This window comes from Chenopodium album, chromosome 2, assembly GCF_948465745.1.
Source record: "Chenopodium album chromosome 2, dcCheAlbu1.1, whole genome shotgun sequence".
In the NCBI taxonomy this organism is placed as follows: Eukaryota; Viridiplantae; Streptophyta; class Magnoliopsida; order Caryophyllales; family Amaranthaceae; genus Chenopodium; species Chenopodium album.
Genome location: NC_137835.1, coordinates 20,590,649 through 20,611,046, shown reverse-complemented (window position 1 = coordinate 20,611,046; position 20,398 = coordinate 20,590,649). Strand labels below are relative to the sequence as shown.

At 43.2% G+C, this 20,398-nt stretch overlaps 1 pseudogene; it reads left to right on the top strand.

Annotated features, from left to right (window-relative positions):
* Positions 1-13,867, top strand: LOC145570306 (disease resistance protein RGA2-like; annotated as a pseudogene).
* Positions 13,868-20,398: the final 6,531 nt, after the last annotated feature.

The following is a 20,398-nucleotide window of genomic DNA, read 5'->3' as shown; positions in this document are numbered from 1 at the left end:
GAACTTTCCACCGTAACCTTAACTCATCAACGAGAACGCAAGCAATATAGTCGTCCACCATATGAATTACTATTTATTTAATTGTAACGATAGAATTTGTTACAAATAATAAGAAACGGATGTAGTATTAAACTAATAATAGTAGTTGGTTATCATAATTAGAGCAACTTAATCGTACAACAATTAATCAGAGTTGGCCAAACGTACACTTGGTTGTTAGTTAAGTCAAATAATTCACTTTTCTGAAAACTAAAAACCTAATGGCTGATCTAGGAATTTCAACAGTTGAGAAGCTCATTCAAGTGATCGGGAGTGAAATCATCCATGAAATATGTGACATTTGGGGCTACAAATCTCAACTCGAAGACCTCCATCGAACTGTCTCCACCATTAAGAATGTGTTCTTTGATGCAGAGTCCAAGAGCGCGCGAGCTATCTAAGGTGTCACAAGCTTATATTGAGGACCTCAAGGCTGCTGTTTACAATGTTGATGATCTATTTGATGAGTTTCGCACTCTTGCGGAGCTCAAGTTGCTTAGGCCAGAAAGCAAGGGTGCAAAGTTTTCTAACAAGGTACGTTCGTTCTTTTCGTCTAAGAACCAAGTGGGTCAGGCCTATAAGATGTCTCGCCAGGTTAAGGAGATTAAGAAAAGGTTAGATGCTATTGCTGGTGACCATAAAAAGTTCGGGTTTGATGTTGATTACAAACCTATTAGGATATTATTGGGAGGGATGATGATAAGAAAGCGATAATAGATATTTTACTGGATCATAATTGTTTGGGTCCAATTAAGCCAATTGGGCCTAGTCATTAAATGATCCAATATTCCAAGGTCAAGGCCCAAGCCTCCAATCAAGCCAAGTCGGCAACAAGTCAATTGGTCCAAATGGTTATGGTCAACCCGTGATTATTTGGGGCCCAATTATTCTCCTCTCTTTGTATGCTAAGGTATAAAAGCCTTCAATTACATCATTTATAGGACACACACAAAAGCCTCAAGCATTAAATCTCCTGCATAGCTTTCTCTCTCTAAACACTGTTTGACTTCGGCATCGGAGGGGTCTTCCTCGGATCCACCCCCGAGGCCAGTTTACGTGTGTTTGATGTGCAGGAAACCTTCGGCCCAACATCATTTGGACCGGACAAGTCTTCATCCACTTCATTGGACCTTCGGCAAGGTCCCATTGTTTTCACCCGAAACAATTTGGCGCCGTCTGTGGGGAAGACTTTCAGAAAATCTTTAAGCCAATCCAAAACATCTTGCAAAAATCTTAGTAGCAATGGCTAAGAACCGCAAGAACAGAAGACTAAGTCAAGGAGCGGGCGAAGGGCCTAAAACTCCTACACCATCACCTTCGCCGGACCGGAACTCTTCGAAGGGTGCTAGTTCGGGGGGAGGATCGTACCGGGAGGATTCCCTTTCTCCCGTAATTCATAACTCTCACCATAGACCGAGTCCCCCTCGGTCTAACAGAAGTCAGTCCGATCATAGGACTCAATCAGTGCCTCAAAGCCAACCTTTGACCATCCGCTCTCACTCTCGCACTCAGCCGAGGACCCCTTTAACGGGGCCCAGCTCGGAAGAAGTGGCAAGAGCGCTCGCGGTGCTCATGGAGGCGATGAGGGCACAAAATATGCCCCCACCTCGTGACCGAACTCCTCCGCATACCAGGCATCAGCGGAGGAAGGTTGACCGAGAGGGGGGAAAGCCTCCTTCTTTTAGGGAACTGGAAGAATGGGAAGAGGACACTTGGAGGACTGAAAGAGAAAGGAAAAAGAACCCTCACTTTTTTAAGGAATCCTCTACCTCTCGGCCAGAAACTCACAAGAGCAGCAGCTCAGCCTCTCGGCCGGAAACTGACCGTCGAGGGCAACCTGAGACTGTCCGCCGAAGCGTTCTCGACCGACTCGGCGGCAGGGAACCGAGTGTGCATAGTCGCCTCTCATTTCCTGCAGCCGAGGCCCGAACTTCCCAGCCAGGGACGAAAACCACTCCTACCTCTCTAAGAGGGCGGAGCGCGGTCCCTTCGGCCAGGAACAAAGGCAAGGCCGTGATGCTTCCCACCAGTTCTCCATTCGAGCAATGGATTCTGGAAGAGCATGTGCCGACGGTTAAAATTCCGTCGCACATTACATACGATGGAACTTCGAACCCGAAGGACCATATTGCCTCTTATGAGGGGCACATGCATCTTTGCCCCAGGTCCGAAGCTACCTGGTGCAAATACTTTCCCACCACTCTCAAGGGGGTCGCGCAAGCGTGGATCTCCAAGGGAGTAAAGGAAGGCTCTATAACGGGGTGGGACGACTTGTCCACCAAGTTCAAGAGCAAATTCTCCACGGCAAACCGCCGAGAGAAGACCACTGCAGAGCTCATGGGCCTACAGCAAGGGGAGACCGAGAGTCTCCGAGACTACCTGACTCGCTTCAGCAACGAGTCATCCAGCGTTTCCCAGCTGGACCAAGGGCTAGCCGTTTTTGCTCTGCAGAACGGTCTTCAGCCTGGAAAGTTCCTAGACTTCATGGTCATGCACCCCCCGCAGACCCTGGAGGAGGCTCTGAGTGCCTCGGATAAGTTCATCCGAGCCGAAGAGTGGAACAAAACAAAATCCCAACCCCAATCCGGGGGTGGGAAGCAAAAACAAACGTCTGAAGGCCAAGGCCAGAAGACGAAAGGGAAGGCGAAAGCCTCAGAACAATCTTCAGCCAACGAGCCGAAGAAGGAAAAATCTGCTCCTTTCACAAGTAGATATGAATCCTATACTCCGCTGACCCTTCTGCACGCTAAGATTTACAGCGTGACGAAGGAAGAGCAGAGCTATAGGAAGCCGAGGTCACTCCCCGAGTGGTATCAACGCAAAAATAAAAATCAGTGGTGTGAGTTCCATGAATCACCGGGACACAACACTGAAGAGTGTATCCAGCTGAAGGACCAAATCGAAGATATGGTTCGGAAGGGATACTTGAAAAAATACATTGCGGATCACCGCGAGAAAAAAAGAGGCTGAGAAATCCGAAAAGGACTCTCGGCAAGAACTTGACTTCCCCCGGAAGAACAGCAAAAGTGCGGAGGGAAAATTCCCTCCAATTAATGTAATCTTGGGGGGAATATGTTCTCGGAGGGAACACAAGCGTCACCTTAGGGCTCTGACCCATCAGGTGAACAACGCCAGCTTTCAGCCTCCTCAGTTGCCGGTGCCGAACATGACGTTCACAGCCGCCGACTGCCGAGGGGTGGCGTTCCCTCACGAAGATCCGTTGGTGATTATCGCCACGGTGGCCAACCACGACGTCAGCAAGGTTCTTGTTGATGGCGGCAGCGGAGCAAACATTCTGTTCCGAAAGGCCTACAATCAAATTAAGCTGAAGCCCAAGCACCTTACGCCGGTACCCTACCCGGTATCCGGATTCAACGGGGCCTCAACTTATCCAGACGGGAAGGTAACACTTCCTGTCACCATCGGCTGCGATGAGGCAGTCAGGAACGTCATGACCGAATTCTTGGTCATCGATGCTCCTTCAGTATACAACGTGATCATGGGGAGACCCATTATTCACGAGATCCAAGGGGTAGTCTCGACATACCATCAGCTGATGATCTATGTCTCGGATGCAGGCTACCCCGAAAGGATCGAGGGCAACCAAAAGGAGGCCCGAAGGTGCAACTACCTCAAGCCGTCCACCAGTCGTACAAAAGAGGACGACGAGAACGAGGAGGAGAAAGATAATCAGCCGAATGCGAAGAAGCCGAAAGGCCTAAGTGCTTCGGCTCAAGGAGACCTGGCCAAAGAAAAAGGACCAGGAAAAGAAAAGGCTAGCTCATCATCTGAGCCGAAAGACTCAGAGAGCCAGCCGAAAAAGAAAAAATTCCCTTAGCCAGCCCAAGAGCTTCAACCTGTGCTGAATCCCCTTCCATTCGCCCAATGGGGACTGGATATCCTAGGCCCATTTCCGGATGCTGCATACCAGAAAAAATGGCTGATAGTCGGTGTCGACTGTTTCATTAAGTGGATTGAGGCCGAAGCAGCCTCAAACATTACAGAACAGACCAGTTCGGCATCAAATTGGCATATTCAGCGGTATGCCACCCGCAAAGTAACGGACAGGCCGAAGCTGCAAATAAGCAGATCCTGAATGCCCTCAAAAAGAGGGTAGAAGACCAAAAGTCCAAGTGGTTGGAGGAGCTCCCAGGAACCCTCTGGTCCCTTCGGACGACCGAAAAAGAGGCAACGGGCCACTCACCCTTTGAATTGGTGTATGGCGTCGAAGCCGTTCTTCCAGTGGAGATCGGTACTGAAAGCCTACGAGTGCACCACTTCTCGGCCAAGAATGAGGAACTTATGAAGGAATCTCTCGATTTCCTTGACGAAGTAAGAGACTCGGCTCGAGTCAGAATGGTTGCATACAAGCAGAGAATCAGCAAATTTTACAACCGAAGAGTCCAAGCGAGGCCTCTCAAAATTGGAGACCTCGTCCTTCGGAACGCTGCTACAGTGCAGAAAAACCGAATTCATGGGAAACTCTCAGCTGCTTGGGAGGGACCATTCGAAGTTTATGATGAGCTTCAGCCAGGAACATACCGACTTCGGCAATTGGATGGGACTGAATTGAAAAATCACTGGAATGCTGATGTACTTAAAAAATACCATGTGTAAACCCTTCGGGGCAGAACAATCTTTGTAAGTACATTTTGAATTATTAATGAAAGGCCTCAGAGCCGCTATTTTCTACAAACATTTGCAATATTCTCTCTGTTCTTTCTTTACACTATCTACTCTTCAAGGGTTTCCTTCGGCCCTGTCCGAAACCTTCGCCCTCAGAGCACCAGGTTTCGGATTGCCGATAAACTCGCCTTTTTAAGGAACTCTGGTCTTTCAGCTGGGGTGAAAACCTTAGTAAGACTTGTTCCGCAAGGCAATGAGCCCATGAACAAATCTGGGATATTGCCTTAACTGAGCTCTGTATCCCAGATAGCCATTATCTGAAATACTGCCTTCAGCTGGCCTTGTGTTTGAGATATCCATTTTTAAGATAGACAGAAAATCAAGAGCAAAAGCATAAACCGGCAGAAAATAGACAAGGAAAATGAGAATAATCTCAGAAATCCGAAGAACAAGTCTTTAGATGTCTGGTAGGGCAAGAAGCACAAGTGCAGATTGCCTCAGCTGACACCTCTAAGCTGAAGCTTTGTACTTAGTAAAAAAAAATGCAAGTTCAAAGCAAAGCAGTATGAGAGAAATGTCAAATGCATAAAATACGAAATCATGCTCATATCGCGAGCTACAAAGCATAAATGTTCAAGCAAAGTAAAAGATAATATCGGCAGCCGCCCACAAGCGGAAAATAACAGCTGCCGAAATGCGTACAAGGCAAAAAGAAATAGTTTGTACACTAAGGCAAGCTGAAGCAAAAACAGAGGCAAAAAAAACAGTCAGAAAGCGGCATCCTTCATTTTAAGAGCACGTTGATCCGCAAGATTCTGAAGACGACTGCCCGAGTCCCTAGGCTTCAGCTGGAGGGTTAGGCATCCCAATGGGGGTGGAGTCCAGCGCGGCATCAGCCCCAGCTGCAGAAGAAGCAGGTCGAACCAAAGCCTGGACTTCAGCTTCCTTCATCTCAGCTTCTTTCAGCTCAGCCTCCCTCATCTCAGCATCCTCGGCTTGGAGGCGAGCTAGCAAGTCAACTTCAGCCTGATTGGCTTGCTGCATATGAGGGTCCGCGGGGTCCTCAGCCCAAATTTCGCACTGATACCAATCCAGGTCAGGCGCAGCATGAAGAGCCAGTCTCCGAGCTACCCCATAGCCGTTGAGGTAGGTAGTCGAATACTCCTCATGGGTGTAAACCCTGAGGGCTATTGAGCCTCAGCATCGGCCAGCTTCTTCTGCACCTCTTCCAAGGCTTTCTGGGAAGACTCTTGTTGTCCCTTCAGCTGAGCCTCGGCATCAGCAAGCCGTTGCTCAATCTGCTCAGCCTGGGTTCGGACCTGGGAAAAGCGCTCTTCCTGGTTCTTCAGCTGGACCTCCAGACCGGTGATGCTTTGCCGCTGAGACTCTAGCTGGACCCCAGCCTCGACCAGCTCCTTCTCCCTTGCTTCGCAGGCCTCGCGATGTTGTTTGACGTTAGCCTCCAAGATCCTGAGCTTCTACCGAGATACCTCATCTCGGGCCATCACTTGAGATTTAACCTCAGCGTCAATTTTTTGCTGAATCTTGGCCTTGAGGCTGGGAACGTCAACCGCGCCGAAGGCTTTGAGCAGGGCCTCACCTTCGTCTATTTGAGGCAAGATGTCCTTCTCCATTTCAGCGCAGAAGGTGTTGAAGGAGTCAACCACAACTTGGGCCCTATGCTCGGCTTTCTCCTGCTTCAGCTGGGCAAGCTTTGCCTCCGTTTCAGCAATGTCCACCCTTTCCTGGAGCGTATCTATCATCTCGCAGGTCATGGTGTGGTTGTAGACAAACTGCAGAACCAAAATTAAATTTTTCAAACTTGCAAAATTACAAGTGTACAGAGTAAACTGGAAACGCTAAAAGTGCAGAGTTTTATTGCGTACCTGCATCAGCAGCCTTTGGTTGTCTCGGGCAGGATCTGGTACTGAGGGACCAGGTTCGGCAATTCCAGCGGTCGCCCGAACAGACCATTCTCGGACTTGCTCTATTTCGGATAAGTCAGAGCATCCACCAAAATAAGCCTCAGCGCTTTCCTTGTGCTTTCCCCAAATCTCGGCCCTAACGCCAGCAGGGATAGAGCACTTCTTGGCTGAGAACCCCATGTCCCCAGATTGGAAGGATTTGAAAGAGGGGAACGAAGCTGACGGAACTTCATCAGCTTTCTCGGGCTCAGTCGTTTCCCCTCCTTCAGTTCGGTCCCCTCCAGCCTGGACCCCGTCAGGCTCGCCGAGAGGTTGACTTGTTAAGGCGTCAACCTCCCGCTGAATCTCATCAGTGAAGCCCCTAGGGGCCCCGTCTTCAGCAGTAGCCGCCTCCTCGGCTACTTCAGCAATTTCAACCTCAGGGAGCTCAGCAGCACTCCCCTTGTTGGAAACCGCTTTAGGAACCCCCTCCTTCGGATCAGGAGTCCGCTGGTCCACCTCCATGTCAGCAGTTGGGGGAGGAGTCCTCGGCGGCGACGGGATTGGCGGTGGTGGCTGAATCAGGGGCGGAGTACCCCCTGTACTTCTCGGAACCCTGCTTCGGTCAGCAACGGGTTCCCTTATTACTACGCCAGGCCTTGGCCTCAGCGTGAACTCTCTCGGACCCACAACAGCTGGGCCCGTCCTCCTCCTCTTCCTCTGCTCCAGAGGCTGATCGTCCATATCGTCAGAGTCTGAAGATTCTAACTCTGAAAGGTCGTCTGACGATGCCGGACTATTTCCTTCTCTCCTTTTGCCCTCTTCCTCAGACTGCAGAAGTGGGGGAGCAAGAAGGGATCAGTAAAAAAAAAAAAAAAACAAAAAAAAAAAAAAAAAAAGAAGAGCAAGCGCTGAAAGACTTACCAGTGTCTTCGACTGGACCTCAGCAGCTCTAGAAGTCCCCTCACCCCTCTCTAGGGAGTTGATGGCCCTAGTCACCTCTTCGGCAGCCTAAGCGGCGAGTATTTCCTTGGCGAGCAAAGGCCTCAAAGGATCCCGCTTCTCCCACCAAGGCTTCTGCCTCAGATAATCTGCAACAGCCTCGATCTGAAGGCCCGTCGAGTGTAGGTGCAGAGGACGATCCTTCGGAGCAGTGATAGCTGGAGCTCGGTCTAGGATGACCCTTTCAGCGTTCACTCCCAGCCGACCGTAGTCAATGCCAGAGGTAGCCTCGCTCAACTCTGAAAGAAGAAGTCGAAGGTTAGCCCTAAAACAGACAAAACAAATAAGGCAATAACAAAATAAAGTCCCCGGCCCCAGCCGAAGGTACTTATCGTCTCTATACTTTCGGCTGAGGCCGACAACTGCAAGCATCTTCTCTTGGAAGACGTAATGGTTATCGGGAAGCCATCGAGTCGGGAGGGACTTCAGTCGGCCGGTCCCCCTAGGATTTCTCTGCTTCCCGAAGAAGCTCATTTGCTTATAACTTGGATGGCTGGCGGCATTAGGGTCTTCGGGACCCAAATCTTGCATGATCGGATCGGGCCTGGAGAGATAGCCAGGGGCCCCGAAAAAGTAGGGATGCTCCGGATCAGCAGGGGCCCTCACCCAGATCCACTGACCTCTCCAGTCCTTATCCGAAGAGTCATTCGGCCACATAGTTAAATATTGAGGGCGGCTCTCTATTCGCCACCAGCCTGAAGACCCGTGCTGGTCGTACACGCTCTGGGTGTTCTGCACTAGCTGATGCATCCTTCGGAAGCAATGCAAATTCGGTTCAACGGCAAAAAACCGGCACACCCAGAGATAAGTCATCACCCGCCGAATGCTGACATGCGTTAATTGGCATAGGGAAATCCTATACTTTATTAGAATATCCCTGATGAAGGGATCCAAAGGAAACCGAAGCCCGTACTGCAATTGCCGAGTGTATACTCCCACATACCCAGGGGGAGGGCGGTGAATTCTGTCAGTAGGCGAGGGCATTCGGCACCAATACCCATCTTCTTCAAAGATGTCGTAGTGTAATTCGATCTGTTCGGCAAACCGATAAGCTTCGGCATGCCTAACCCACCAGTAATAAGGGGTATTGTCAGTCATAGCTCTTTGGGCTTCGGCATCCTGCCATTCAGCATATCCAGGTAGCAAACCCCAGAGCACAAGAGGCAGGTTTTGCTCCTGTTCAGCAACCCTAGCCTCGGCACCCTGCTGAGGGGGAGGCCCAGCCTCGGCCCCTTGCTGAGGGGCACCTGCGTTCAAGGGGACCGCCGGAATCCCCCTTTCCGGGTCTTCCTCGACGCGTTCCCCATTCCATACGTCGGTGCGGTCCCGGGGATCCCGGACCTGACCTCGTCTCCCAGTCCGCCGACCTCTTAAACGAGCCATAGACGGATTCGCGGGAAAGGAAATTGGGAAAAGAGGAATTCTTTGAGGAAACTAAGAAAATCGAGGGAAATTCGGAGAAAATTACCTTTATGAGAATTGAAACTCGCCGATTCAATGGGTCGGAGCAACGGGTTTGAGCGTCAAGCTTTGATTTCGGGTGCGGAGCGGAATTTCGAAGTGGAAGCAACGGTTTCTTAGAGAATCCCAGAGTGAATTGGTGAAGAAATGAGAAGAGAAATGGCGAACGTGGTTTTATGTTTCCAGAAAATGGGAATTTAGAAAGCCAAAATGCTTAATTCCTCTTAAAAACCTCCTTAAGTAACCGTTAAACACTCTCTCTCTTGATTAACCGCCCACTATCCACTCAACTTCCCATTAATTATCCAAATTACAGTTATTTAGTTAATGACTGTTCAAAATTTAAATCTTTTGATTTAATTAAATCATTTACTTCCCTCCATTTTTATTGGATTCAAACCCGACCCGTCATCCTTCCAAATCGGGTATGGGGGGGCAAGTTGTTTGGGTCCAATTAAGCCAATTGGGCCTAGTCATTAAATGATCCAATATTCCAAGGTCAAGGCCCAAGCCTCCAATCAAGCCAAGTCAGCAACAAGCCAATTGGTCTAAATGGTTATAGTCAGCCCGTGATTATTTGGGGCCCAATTATTCTCCTCTCTTTGTATGCTAAGGTATAAAAGCCTTCAATTACATCATTTATAGGACACACACAAAAGCCTCAAGCATTAAATCTCCTGCATAGCTTTCTCTCTCTAAACACTGTTTGACTTCGGCATCGGAGGGGTCTTCCTCGGATCCACCCCCGAGGCCAGTTTACGTGTGTTTGCTGTGCAGGAAACCTTCGGCCCAGCATCATTTGGACCGGACAAGTCTTCATCCACTTCATTGGACCTTCGGCAAGGTCCCATTGTTTTCACCCGAAACAATAATAATGATGATGAAGAATGTTGTTTCTTGACGATAGTGGGAGTTGGAGGGTTGGGAAAAACAGCTCTCGCTCAACTTGTGTATAATGATGAAATGATTAAGAAAGAGTTTCCGACTTTGAGGTTGTGGGTTTGTGTATCCGATCAAGACGGAGAGGAATTTGATTTGAAAGCAATCTTATGTAAGATTTTAGAGTTAGTTACTGGTCAAAAAATTGACGGTACTTCTTCAATGGAATTTGTTCAAAATCAATTTCAAGAGAGATTAAGAGGGCAGAAGTACTTCCTTGTGCTTGATGATGTATGGAACGAGGAGGAATACCCAGTCAATCAGGCTGATTGACAAAATATGTAAATCAGTCATTTTTGTGGGCCATGATCTGTCAGAAGAAATAATTAAATAATGCCTTGTACGGACGTTAATTGTAAGAAAGCAACGGAACCAATTTGCACGTTAGGAACGGACGTTAATAACGTCGTTTACCTTTTTTTTTTTTCTTTTATGAAACACCCAAAATTTAATCCTAGCTAATTTACTCCGTAGAAAAAATTATTGTTGCTCCTTGATCCTCACCTCGATCTTCATTGGAACACTGGTGTACTCCTTCCCAGTTCGAGGGATGACAGAGTAGAAGTTCAATCTCCCATTGTTTTGGTCGTTTACCCAGGTAAATTAATTCATTTTTGAAGATTTAAATTGATAATTTGTTGTGAGCAGATCTGGTCAGTGACTGGATTAAATTCTTCTAATGAGAGTTTGATAACACACACAGTGGACTTAAAACTTCATGGGGGTCATTAAATTTACTTTTTTACTTTCAAAAAAAAAAAAACATCCATTTTTAACAGTGGATTGAGAAATTCATTTTCAACAATAAATAAAAAATTTTAACTAACAAATAATTAATGGGGAACCATATACTCAAGCAATTCGACCACGTACCACAGATATCAATGAAGTCGGTGAGTTAATTGGACTGCCGCAGCGCCTTGACTCAAATTCAAGCGACGTAATTGGCTCCAAATTCAGTAAAACCACAACCACTACAATTTAAACTCAAAATCGCAGAGTTTATGAATTATCTTCGGATCGAATTAGTTGTATTCAACTTGAATTGCTCGAAGAAGTTGATTTTCAGTGGAGTTCGAATTAGAGTTTCGAAAGGGAAAGTGAAGGAAATTTTGTCTTCTGTTCATCAAGTACAAACGGCAGGGTTACGACCTTGACTAACCCAACGTTAGTCAATATTTTCCATGTCAATCTGCCATCCCAATTACATCTGGATACACTTACATATTTACCCCTCACTAAATCATTGAAAAGACGAAATTACCCCTTGATTGACAAAGTTTGTAACTCAGCCTGATTAACTTGTATTTCCTCTGGAACGAGAACCGTAAAAAGTGGCTTAATTTGAAAAAATTCTTGACGTTGGGGCAACTGGGAAGTAGGGTTATGGTCACCACACGTTCGGAGATGACAGCTACAGTCATTGGGGATAAACATGTCTATAGGTTAGACGGCTTGTCCGACGAAGATTCGTGGCGCTTATTTGAGATGTCTGCATTGAATGGAGGATGTGAGCATGAAAATTTTCAATATTTATCTGAGATTGGGAAGAAGATTGTCGAAAAATGTTATAACATTCCTCTTGCTATAAAAGTGGTAGGAAGTTTGTTATATGGTCAGGATATTAGTATGTGGCACTCTTTTGAACAGAGTGGATTAAGTGAAATCAGAAATGGTGAAAATGAAATTATGTCTATTCTGAAGCTTAGTTACCACAATCTCAGTCCTTCATTGAAAAGTTGTTTTAGCTACTGTGCAGTGTTTCCCAAGGATTTTACGATAAATAAGGTGACATTGATTAGCCTCTGGTTAGCGCAAGGGTATATAATGCCATTAGATGGAGGTCAAAGTATAGAAGATGTTGCAGAAGAACATTTCTTCATCTTGTTGCGGAGATTTTTTTTCAAGATTTAGCAAAAGACCAGTATGGTCATGTTCGGTCAGTGAAGATACATGACTTGATGCACGACGTTGCTCAGGAGGTGGGAGGGAATGAATTTTGTGTTGTGATGAGTTCTATTACGAACAACTTCAGGGATAAAACACGTCATGTGTCTTTTGTTGGTGAGGAATACGTAGAGAACTCTTTAGCTATACCCAAATTGCGATCTTTTATTCATCTCAATTAATATCATAATTTTGTGGTTAAAAAAGTCAATTGGAGATGCTTAAGGGTATTGGAGTTGCAAAATTTAGGAGTTAAAAGTTCACTTGAGTCATTAGGCTTGCTACTGCATTTAAGGTATCTTAGTCTGTTTGAAAACGAATTTGAGTTACTCCCAGATTCAATTGTAAAACTTAATAATCTTCAGACGTTAGTTTTAGGTGGGTGTAAAAATTTGAGGGAGTTGCCTAAAGATTTTAGCAAACTAGTAAACCTTAGGCATTTAGATTTAAGATATTGTAACATGTTAACTGGTATGCCTTTTGGCATGAATAAGTTGACTAGTCTTACAATACTTCCATTGTTTGTGGTAGGAAAGGGGGAGAAATATTCAAAAGAGGAACAATTTAATTGGGAGTTGAAGGATTTAGAAGCCCTCAAGAATTTAAAAGGCGGCCTTCATATCAAATTTGGTGACAACAATGTAAATTCGGAATGTGTCGATGATGGAGGGCAGTACTTGATGAACACGAAGCATCTCTTAGAAATTAAAATCGAGTTTGAGGGTGTATTTCATGGATGTCTTGAGCCAGAAGTTGTGATGAAAGCGCTTGAGCCGCATTCAAATCTCAAGGGGTTGAAGCTGATCGGCTATATGGGCACATCAGATCAATTCCATGGTGGGCAAGAGCAGAGCATAATTGGTCAATCTACCTCCCAAGCCTTGTCAAGATTGAGCTTACAATTTGTTCGAATTTGGAGTGGATACCTTCGTTCAGCAAGCTGCCTTATCTAAGATCACTGGTACTTTTCAGTTTAGATAAGTTGGAGTATATGGAGGATGCAGGAAACATCACTAGCCACGACGAAGAAGATTTAACAACATTTTTCCCCTCGCTTAAATATCTTCAATTAAGTCATCTCAAATGTTTCAAAGGATGGTGGAGAGCGGATGAGTTGATCGTTGGTGATGATAGGAAATCGATATTCCCCTGTCTCTCTTCACTGAAAATCGAGTGGTGCCATAATTTGACGTCGTTTCCCCCTTGTCCAAAGGCTAGAAAAATTGGAGTTGCGCGGTAGCAGTGAATGGTTGGGAATGATATTAAACATGATAGACAAGGAAGGAAATGACAATGCTAGATTATCTTCCTTGCGAAGCTTGACTATTGAGGGATGCGAAAATCTCAGGAGACTTTCCGGGATTGAGAATTTTACTTCTTTGGAATCACTACAAATATCCAGCAACAAACAAATGAGCATATGTGAAGACAAAGATGATGAGGATGAAATGCCTTGGAAATCTCTTGATCGGAGTCTTCGTTCTCTTACATATCAATCCATCGGAAGTATGACGAGCTTACCAAATGGGATGCAGTACTTGACTTCTCTCCAAAACCTCCAACGTTGTTGGTGTGATAACCTCGAAGCCTTACCAGAATGGATAGATTGCTTATCTTCTCTTCAATCCCTGTCCATCAAATACTGTGAATCCCTCAAATCACTTCTTGAGTCAATGCGAAACCTCACGTCCCTTCAGATACTTGATATAGCAGGTTGTCCATACCTCGAACAAGGATGCGAACAACTAAGCATGGACCAGCCAAAAATTAAGCACATTCCACACGTTGATATTGCAAGGTTAGTAATTCAACATGGTATAATCCATTCGATTTTGTTTTTTTACATTATTAAAGATTTAAACAGCATGAAAATAACTTTTCAGTACTGTCTATTACAAGTTTACAACAATATTTGATGTCTCAATCTCCTGAATCACAGGTGGAGATAATTTCAAAACATCAGCTTTTTGTTCAATCATACAAATGCAGCATTGGATATTCGCCGATATCTTAATTAAAATTTGGGTGTTAATCGAAAATTCCATTCTATATTTCTATATGGTTTGATGGATATATAGAGCTGGATGCAGGATGTGTTAAGCAGTGTGAAGTGCGTCTCTAACTAATAGAATTAGTAGTTTTGTAAGTTTGATTTGTTTAGCAATTAAGTGGGGCATATTATTAGGACTTTGTTTTTAGGTGTATTAGTTTTATATATATTGGTCTTGTTAATGAAATTCTATATTGCTTCCTATCTTTTTCCATATTTTGAATTGTGAACCGCTAAACAACTAACGCTCTCATTTTACCAGGCATCGCTCCCTTTTTGACATGAAAGGACAATATTGCTCTTTGTGAAAGGACAATATTCCACTTACTACCACGCACGCGGTAAAAAAATATTCCCGACACCACTACATCCGACCCCCTACCAAAAATCCGAGTTTTTAAAAAAAAAAAAATTATTAAGCATTAGCAACGGGCTTAGGACAATGGACGACGACAACGTTCGGACACCGGAGGCCTCATCGAAGGGTTATATAAGTCATCATACTTTTTTAAAAAAATATATATATACTACCTCCGGTTCATTTTAGTCGCAACAAAGGACATGTTTGCGGAAACCAAGACAAAAGATTGAAATCTTGATTATGGGCAAATTAGGTTATATGCTTAACTATTAATTCAACCCAAAAAAAAAAGAAAAAACAAATTTTGACTTAATTAAATTAAGAAACCCACCACCACCAACACCACCAATCATCACCCAAACCACCCACCACCACCAGTACCAAACCCAGCACCGTCAACGCACCACCACCACCCCACGCACCCATCAACCCGCCAGCCCACCACCACCTCACGTACTCAGCAACCCACCACCACTGCCCCTCTCGCACCCAGCAACCACGAAACCCACCCACAAAACCAAACCCACGAAACCCACACGTCGCCGATCTTCAACCACGAAACCTACCACCACCGCCCCTCACGCACCCAGCAACCACGAAACCCACCCACAAAACCAAACCCACGAAACCCACACGTCGCCGATCTTCAACCACGAAACCCACTACCACCGTCCCTCACGCACCCAGCAACCACAAAACCCACCCACGAAACCCACCCACAAAACCAAACCCACGAAACCCACACGTCGCCGATCTTCAACCACGAAACCAACCACTGTACCACCGCCCCTCACGCACCCAGCAACCACGAAACCCACCCAGAAAACCAAACCCACGAAACCCACCCACAAAACCAAACCCACGAAACCCACACGTCGCCGATCTTCAACCACGAAACCCACCACCACCGCCCCTCACGCACCCAGCAACCACGAAACCCACCCACAAAACCAAACCCACGAAACCAGCCCACGAAAACCGACGATCTGAAACCACGAAACCCACCCACAAAACCAAACCCACGACGCCGCCGATCTACAACCCATGAAACCAAACCCACGCCGCCAATCTGAAGCCCCCACCGCTCTTAACACCACAAAGCCACCATGAAAAGGGGGTTGGAGGAGGAGAGAGAAAATTAAAGAGGTGAGAGTTTAATTAATTAAGCTTGGGGTTTTTCTTTCAAAAAAAAAAATTAAGCTTGAGGTTTAATTTAATGAAATCAGATTTGTAATTTAATAAGAGTGTTTAAGAGAAAAAATAAGGGCATATATGTCATTTTACAGCCCAAAAGTTACTAAATAAGGAAAAAAAAAATTTTGTTGCAAGTAAAATGAACCACCCCAAAATGGAAATTGTTGCAACTAAAATGAACCGGAGGTAGTGTGTATATATATATATATATATATATATATATATATATATATATATATATATATATATATATATATATATATATATATATATATATATATATATATATATATATATATATATATAAGTTCCGCCTAAGAAATTAGGATCCACTTGGAGATCTGCCTAAAATTTCCGGATCTTCCTAGGTGGATCCGGAAATTTTCAGTGGATTCGCCTAAAATTTCTGGATCTGCCTAGGTGGATCCAGAAATTTTAAGTGGATCCACATTTTTTAGGCAGACGTAAAAAAGAAATTTAAATATTGGAAGTTTCTACATTACAATTCAAACCTATCAATTTATGGTAGGAAATTGAAATAATTTTAAATAGCACACTAATAAATAATCTCCTACATTGAAGTATGAATTAGACAACGTTGAACAGACACTATATCATAATTTTGATGAAAATAAAAAAAAAAATTAAAAATTATAAAATATACATAATTCTTATTTATATTCATGTATAATAGCGATTTTATTTTTAAAATATACAAATTAAATATAGGTTTTATATAAACCGTGCATCGCACGAGTTTTAACCTAATTTACTCCATTATTTCGTTTTCACTGATCTTATATCTTCATTATGTTCAAGACTCAAGGAGAGTGAAGTAATTTTATTTCCTAAAGTTTTGCAAAATTTCTATGTCAAAGTCTATTAATGAACAGCAATGTTACCTTGTGCTTTCTCCATTTCAAGGATGTGACGAAGCTACTCTGATCTTCTTCTTCTTCTTATTCTTACCAATGGCCTTTGATGGGCCGGTTTTGGGGCTAAATGGCCTTAACCGGGGGATCGTGGCCGTTTTGGAGAAGGAGGATTTTGGTTTGGTGGTTTTTGGGGCCGTTTAGGGTTGGGGAAAAGGGAGGGGAGGGGATGTGCCGCCGGGCAGGGGGAGGGGATGATGTGCCGCCGGTCTGCCCGCTGATAGCGTTGGGTGAAGGTGGCAATGGTGGGGCGGTAATTGCTAGGAATTTTTAGGGTTTTTTTTGAAAAAAAAAAAAAAAAAAACTTTTTCTGGCCAATAATAAAGAGATACGTGGCTTTATGGCCCCACTTACGAATTATTGAACGAAATCACTAAAGTGGTAATAAAATCAAATTTTCGAAAAATGTTATGGTGTTAAAATAAATTTTTTAATGGGGGTGTTAAAAACCATTTTAGGATTTTTTTTACTGGTGTTAAAATCTAAAATTTCCTTAATAATAATCCAAAGTTGGAATTATTTAGAGTGAATTCGTTAAAGTTGGGATTATTTCTACTAATTTTTCCATTTTTATATAAAACATGTAATACAATGAATCGGGGTAACGCTCGGGCCACCAACTAGTTTAGTTTGGAAAGGAGAATTATTGAGTGTTACAACAAACCTCACAAACTGCAATTCAAGCAAACCAACGATCAATTCAAGCAAATAATCCACCATCAATAATAATAGTTAAATCCACCCTTAAATATAATCCATAATTTAACAAATAATCCACCAAAGTATGATGGTGGTTGTGGGCTTGGGGCCCAACTCAACCTAAGGCTAAAGCCTACTTCACGGTATGTTTGGAATTTTGGATTGAATGAAATGGAGGGAAAGGAAATGGAGAAATGAGGTATCTTTCATTTGGATAACAATGAAGGAAGGGAATTAGCGGGGAGAGAAATAGAAGGATTAAATTGTAGGAAATTAATCCCTCCAACAATGGAGAGATTTGAAAGGAAAACTCGTCATTCTTCCTTTCCCTTCCTCTCTCTGCCCTCCTCTTCTCCTCCCTCCCCTTCTTTTCCTTCCCTTTTCTTTATCCAAAGGCACTATTAAGCTACTTTCTTCTTGGGCCTTGGCTCTTCAGCTCTTGACTTTATAATTGACTTTAGGCCTCGGATCTTTGATTCATGGCCATTCTTTCGGCTCTCTTCACTTGGACTTGCCATGCTAAGCCATCACTCAATGAACCAAGCACTTAATTATTGGGCTCCATTTCTCTTACTCAACCTTGGCTTCAAATTCTCTCGGGTTCGATATTCGTCCAAATCCCAATTGTTCTTAAAATACGATCCAATCTCCATATCTCCGCAAGGATCCCATATGCTCAAAAAATTGTCATGAAAAATGTAAATTCATACAAAATAATACCAACACTACAAAAACACTAGAAAATACATATTAATAATAAAAAATAACTCTAAAGAGCACAAATGTGACCGTGAGCCGGCGGATATAATATTACATCCTCCGATTCCTAATGTTAGTCTCATTTACATATACATATGCAAATCTTTAATCGCAAATATCTTTAATTTCATACTAACAAGCAAAAATTATAAAACTTAATTAATAAAGTACTCATCGAGACGAATAAAACTAACATTAGGAAACGGAAAGAGTATATAAAATAGACACCCCACCTTCTCCTTCATAGCCACAAACCACAATACAAGCCATGACCTTCAGATGTTTCAACACTTGTAGGCTAATGGAGTATGCTTTCTGAAAGGTGATGAATGAAGGAAGCGCTAGGAAAGGGGAAAAAAAGGCAAAAGTAAAAGAAAAGAGGGAAATGTAATCCCACTGAGGTTTGCATGAAAGTTGGAAGCTAGGTGGTTAACTTCTTAATCTTGTGTTTAAAAAAGAAAAGAAAAGAAAAAAATGATAAAATAAATAAAAAAATTTGTTGTATAATCGTTTAATGGAGTAGGTTTTGACAACCACATTGTAAATTATATCATACCTTAAATTTAAGTCTTTGTTGATGGAGAAAGTTACTTTTCAAGCATATGGAGAGGAAGGTTCGTGATGAGATTCTCTCTTCTCTTTCATTTTCTAACTCTTACTTGAACGCTTGTGATGTCACTTAGTAGCCACAGCAATTAATTGTGATGTCACTTAGACGCTTGTGATTTGAGCTTGGGGGAAGGGCATGGCTTGAATGTTTGTACCAACCATGTTATTATCGCACAGGTTTGCCAGTTTGGAGTTAGTCTGCTCAATGCTCGATTCTTCGTCTTCCAGTTTATGCTCTATTTACTTGTTTTCGAAAAACTTTGAGTCATTACATGCATGATTTTAGAGGGAACCATATATCAAGCTTCTTTTGGTTAGTTAAACTTTGACTGCTTGTGGACAAGCTTGGCTAGTTAAGGGGGAGCTTGATAAGTAGAGTTTTGAACTTTTGATCTGTGGTATTTTTATATTTTTACTTAACTTTTGAAGCACTTTTTTCCCCTTTATTTAACTCCATTTCTAGTTTATTTTCATTATTCTAGTCTTTTTCAGACTTGTATAATTTTGACCTATTTTTGGTGTTATAGTGGTTCCCTTGAGTTGGCTTCACCCTTTTTGCAAGTTTAACGATCAAATGCATGTCACAATCTCTCCAACACCATGGAGAGCCTCTCCAACATGTTATTGTCTCCCTTATACGAAATTGTAGACCTTAGACCTTATTATTGTAATTTTCATTTTTACTCTCTAACCAATTAAAATTGGTAATTGGCATAGAAACTTCCTTTTGACCCTCTTTTGTGATTTATCCGTAAGGAAAAACAAAGTCATGTAAAATCTTGTTAGATTAGTCTCGATGTCTGCTTTATTTTTACGTAACTATAATAAATTATATTAATGACCAAAGTATTGCATCGGCAAGCGTAAAGTGACAAATAGTGCAATTAAGAAAAAAAAAAAGGGAGGAAGTAGTATTTAAACTCTCTTGGGTTCAACCGTTCATCCCGTTCTTACACTTGCAACTAGTTAGTGAAACCAAGTTTAGTTATTACTTGATAGATGAGCACACTATCATAAAAAAATAGTTAAAAAAGATTAGCAGGCCTATGCCATTAATAGAAAGAAAGCAAAGTGTGTTGAATAAATAAGAACTTTATAAGAGAAGTGTGATAATTGAAAAGAACAATAATGAGAGTATTATATATTTATATGTAAAATACCTTAAAATCAATTAAATTTTCTGTGCTCATGGGTGTAGTCATGTAGAATCGTAGGTAGCACATTATTAGATAACTGCGTAAATCTGTATTTCTATTTTTCTTGGTTGACCTTTTTTGCATGCGTCATAAAAATTTCTTAATCAAAGTTTACTACAATAAATAAAATCTATAAAATCTAGAAAATTTTGTTAGAAACCACCATTTAAATCTTTTTTTTTTTTTATTTTGAAAAACCAATTTAAAATTTTTGTTGCAACGTACCCCCAATTGCCGGAATGTAAATTTAGACCATTTTTTTCTGGTTTAACCTAGCTTACTGAACCCTAATTCCCCACCACCCCAATACACCACTGTTACCTAGCTTAATGAACCCTAATTCCCCACCACCCCAATACAGCACTGACCATCCCAATACCACCACTGACCACCCCAACACCAATACACCATCACTGAACAACCCTAAACCACCGACCACAGGTCGCCCACCCATTCACCCGCCCCAGTAGCAAAACCCACCAAGCCAGCCCAATAGCAAAACTCACCCCAATCGATCGTGAAGTAGCTACCCACCACCCACCACCATAAAACCAATCCACTTCCCTTCAAAACCCCATATCTAAGCAGCGATGGTGGCGCCGATTGGACAAGTGAGAGAAAGGGCAGTGACTTGACAAGGGAGGGAAGGGACACAGAGAGGAGAAGAAAAAAATCAAAAG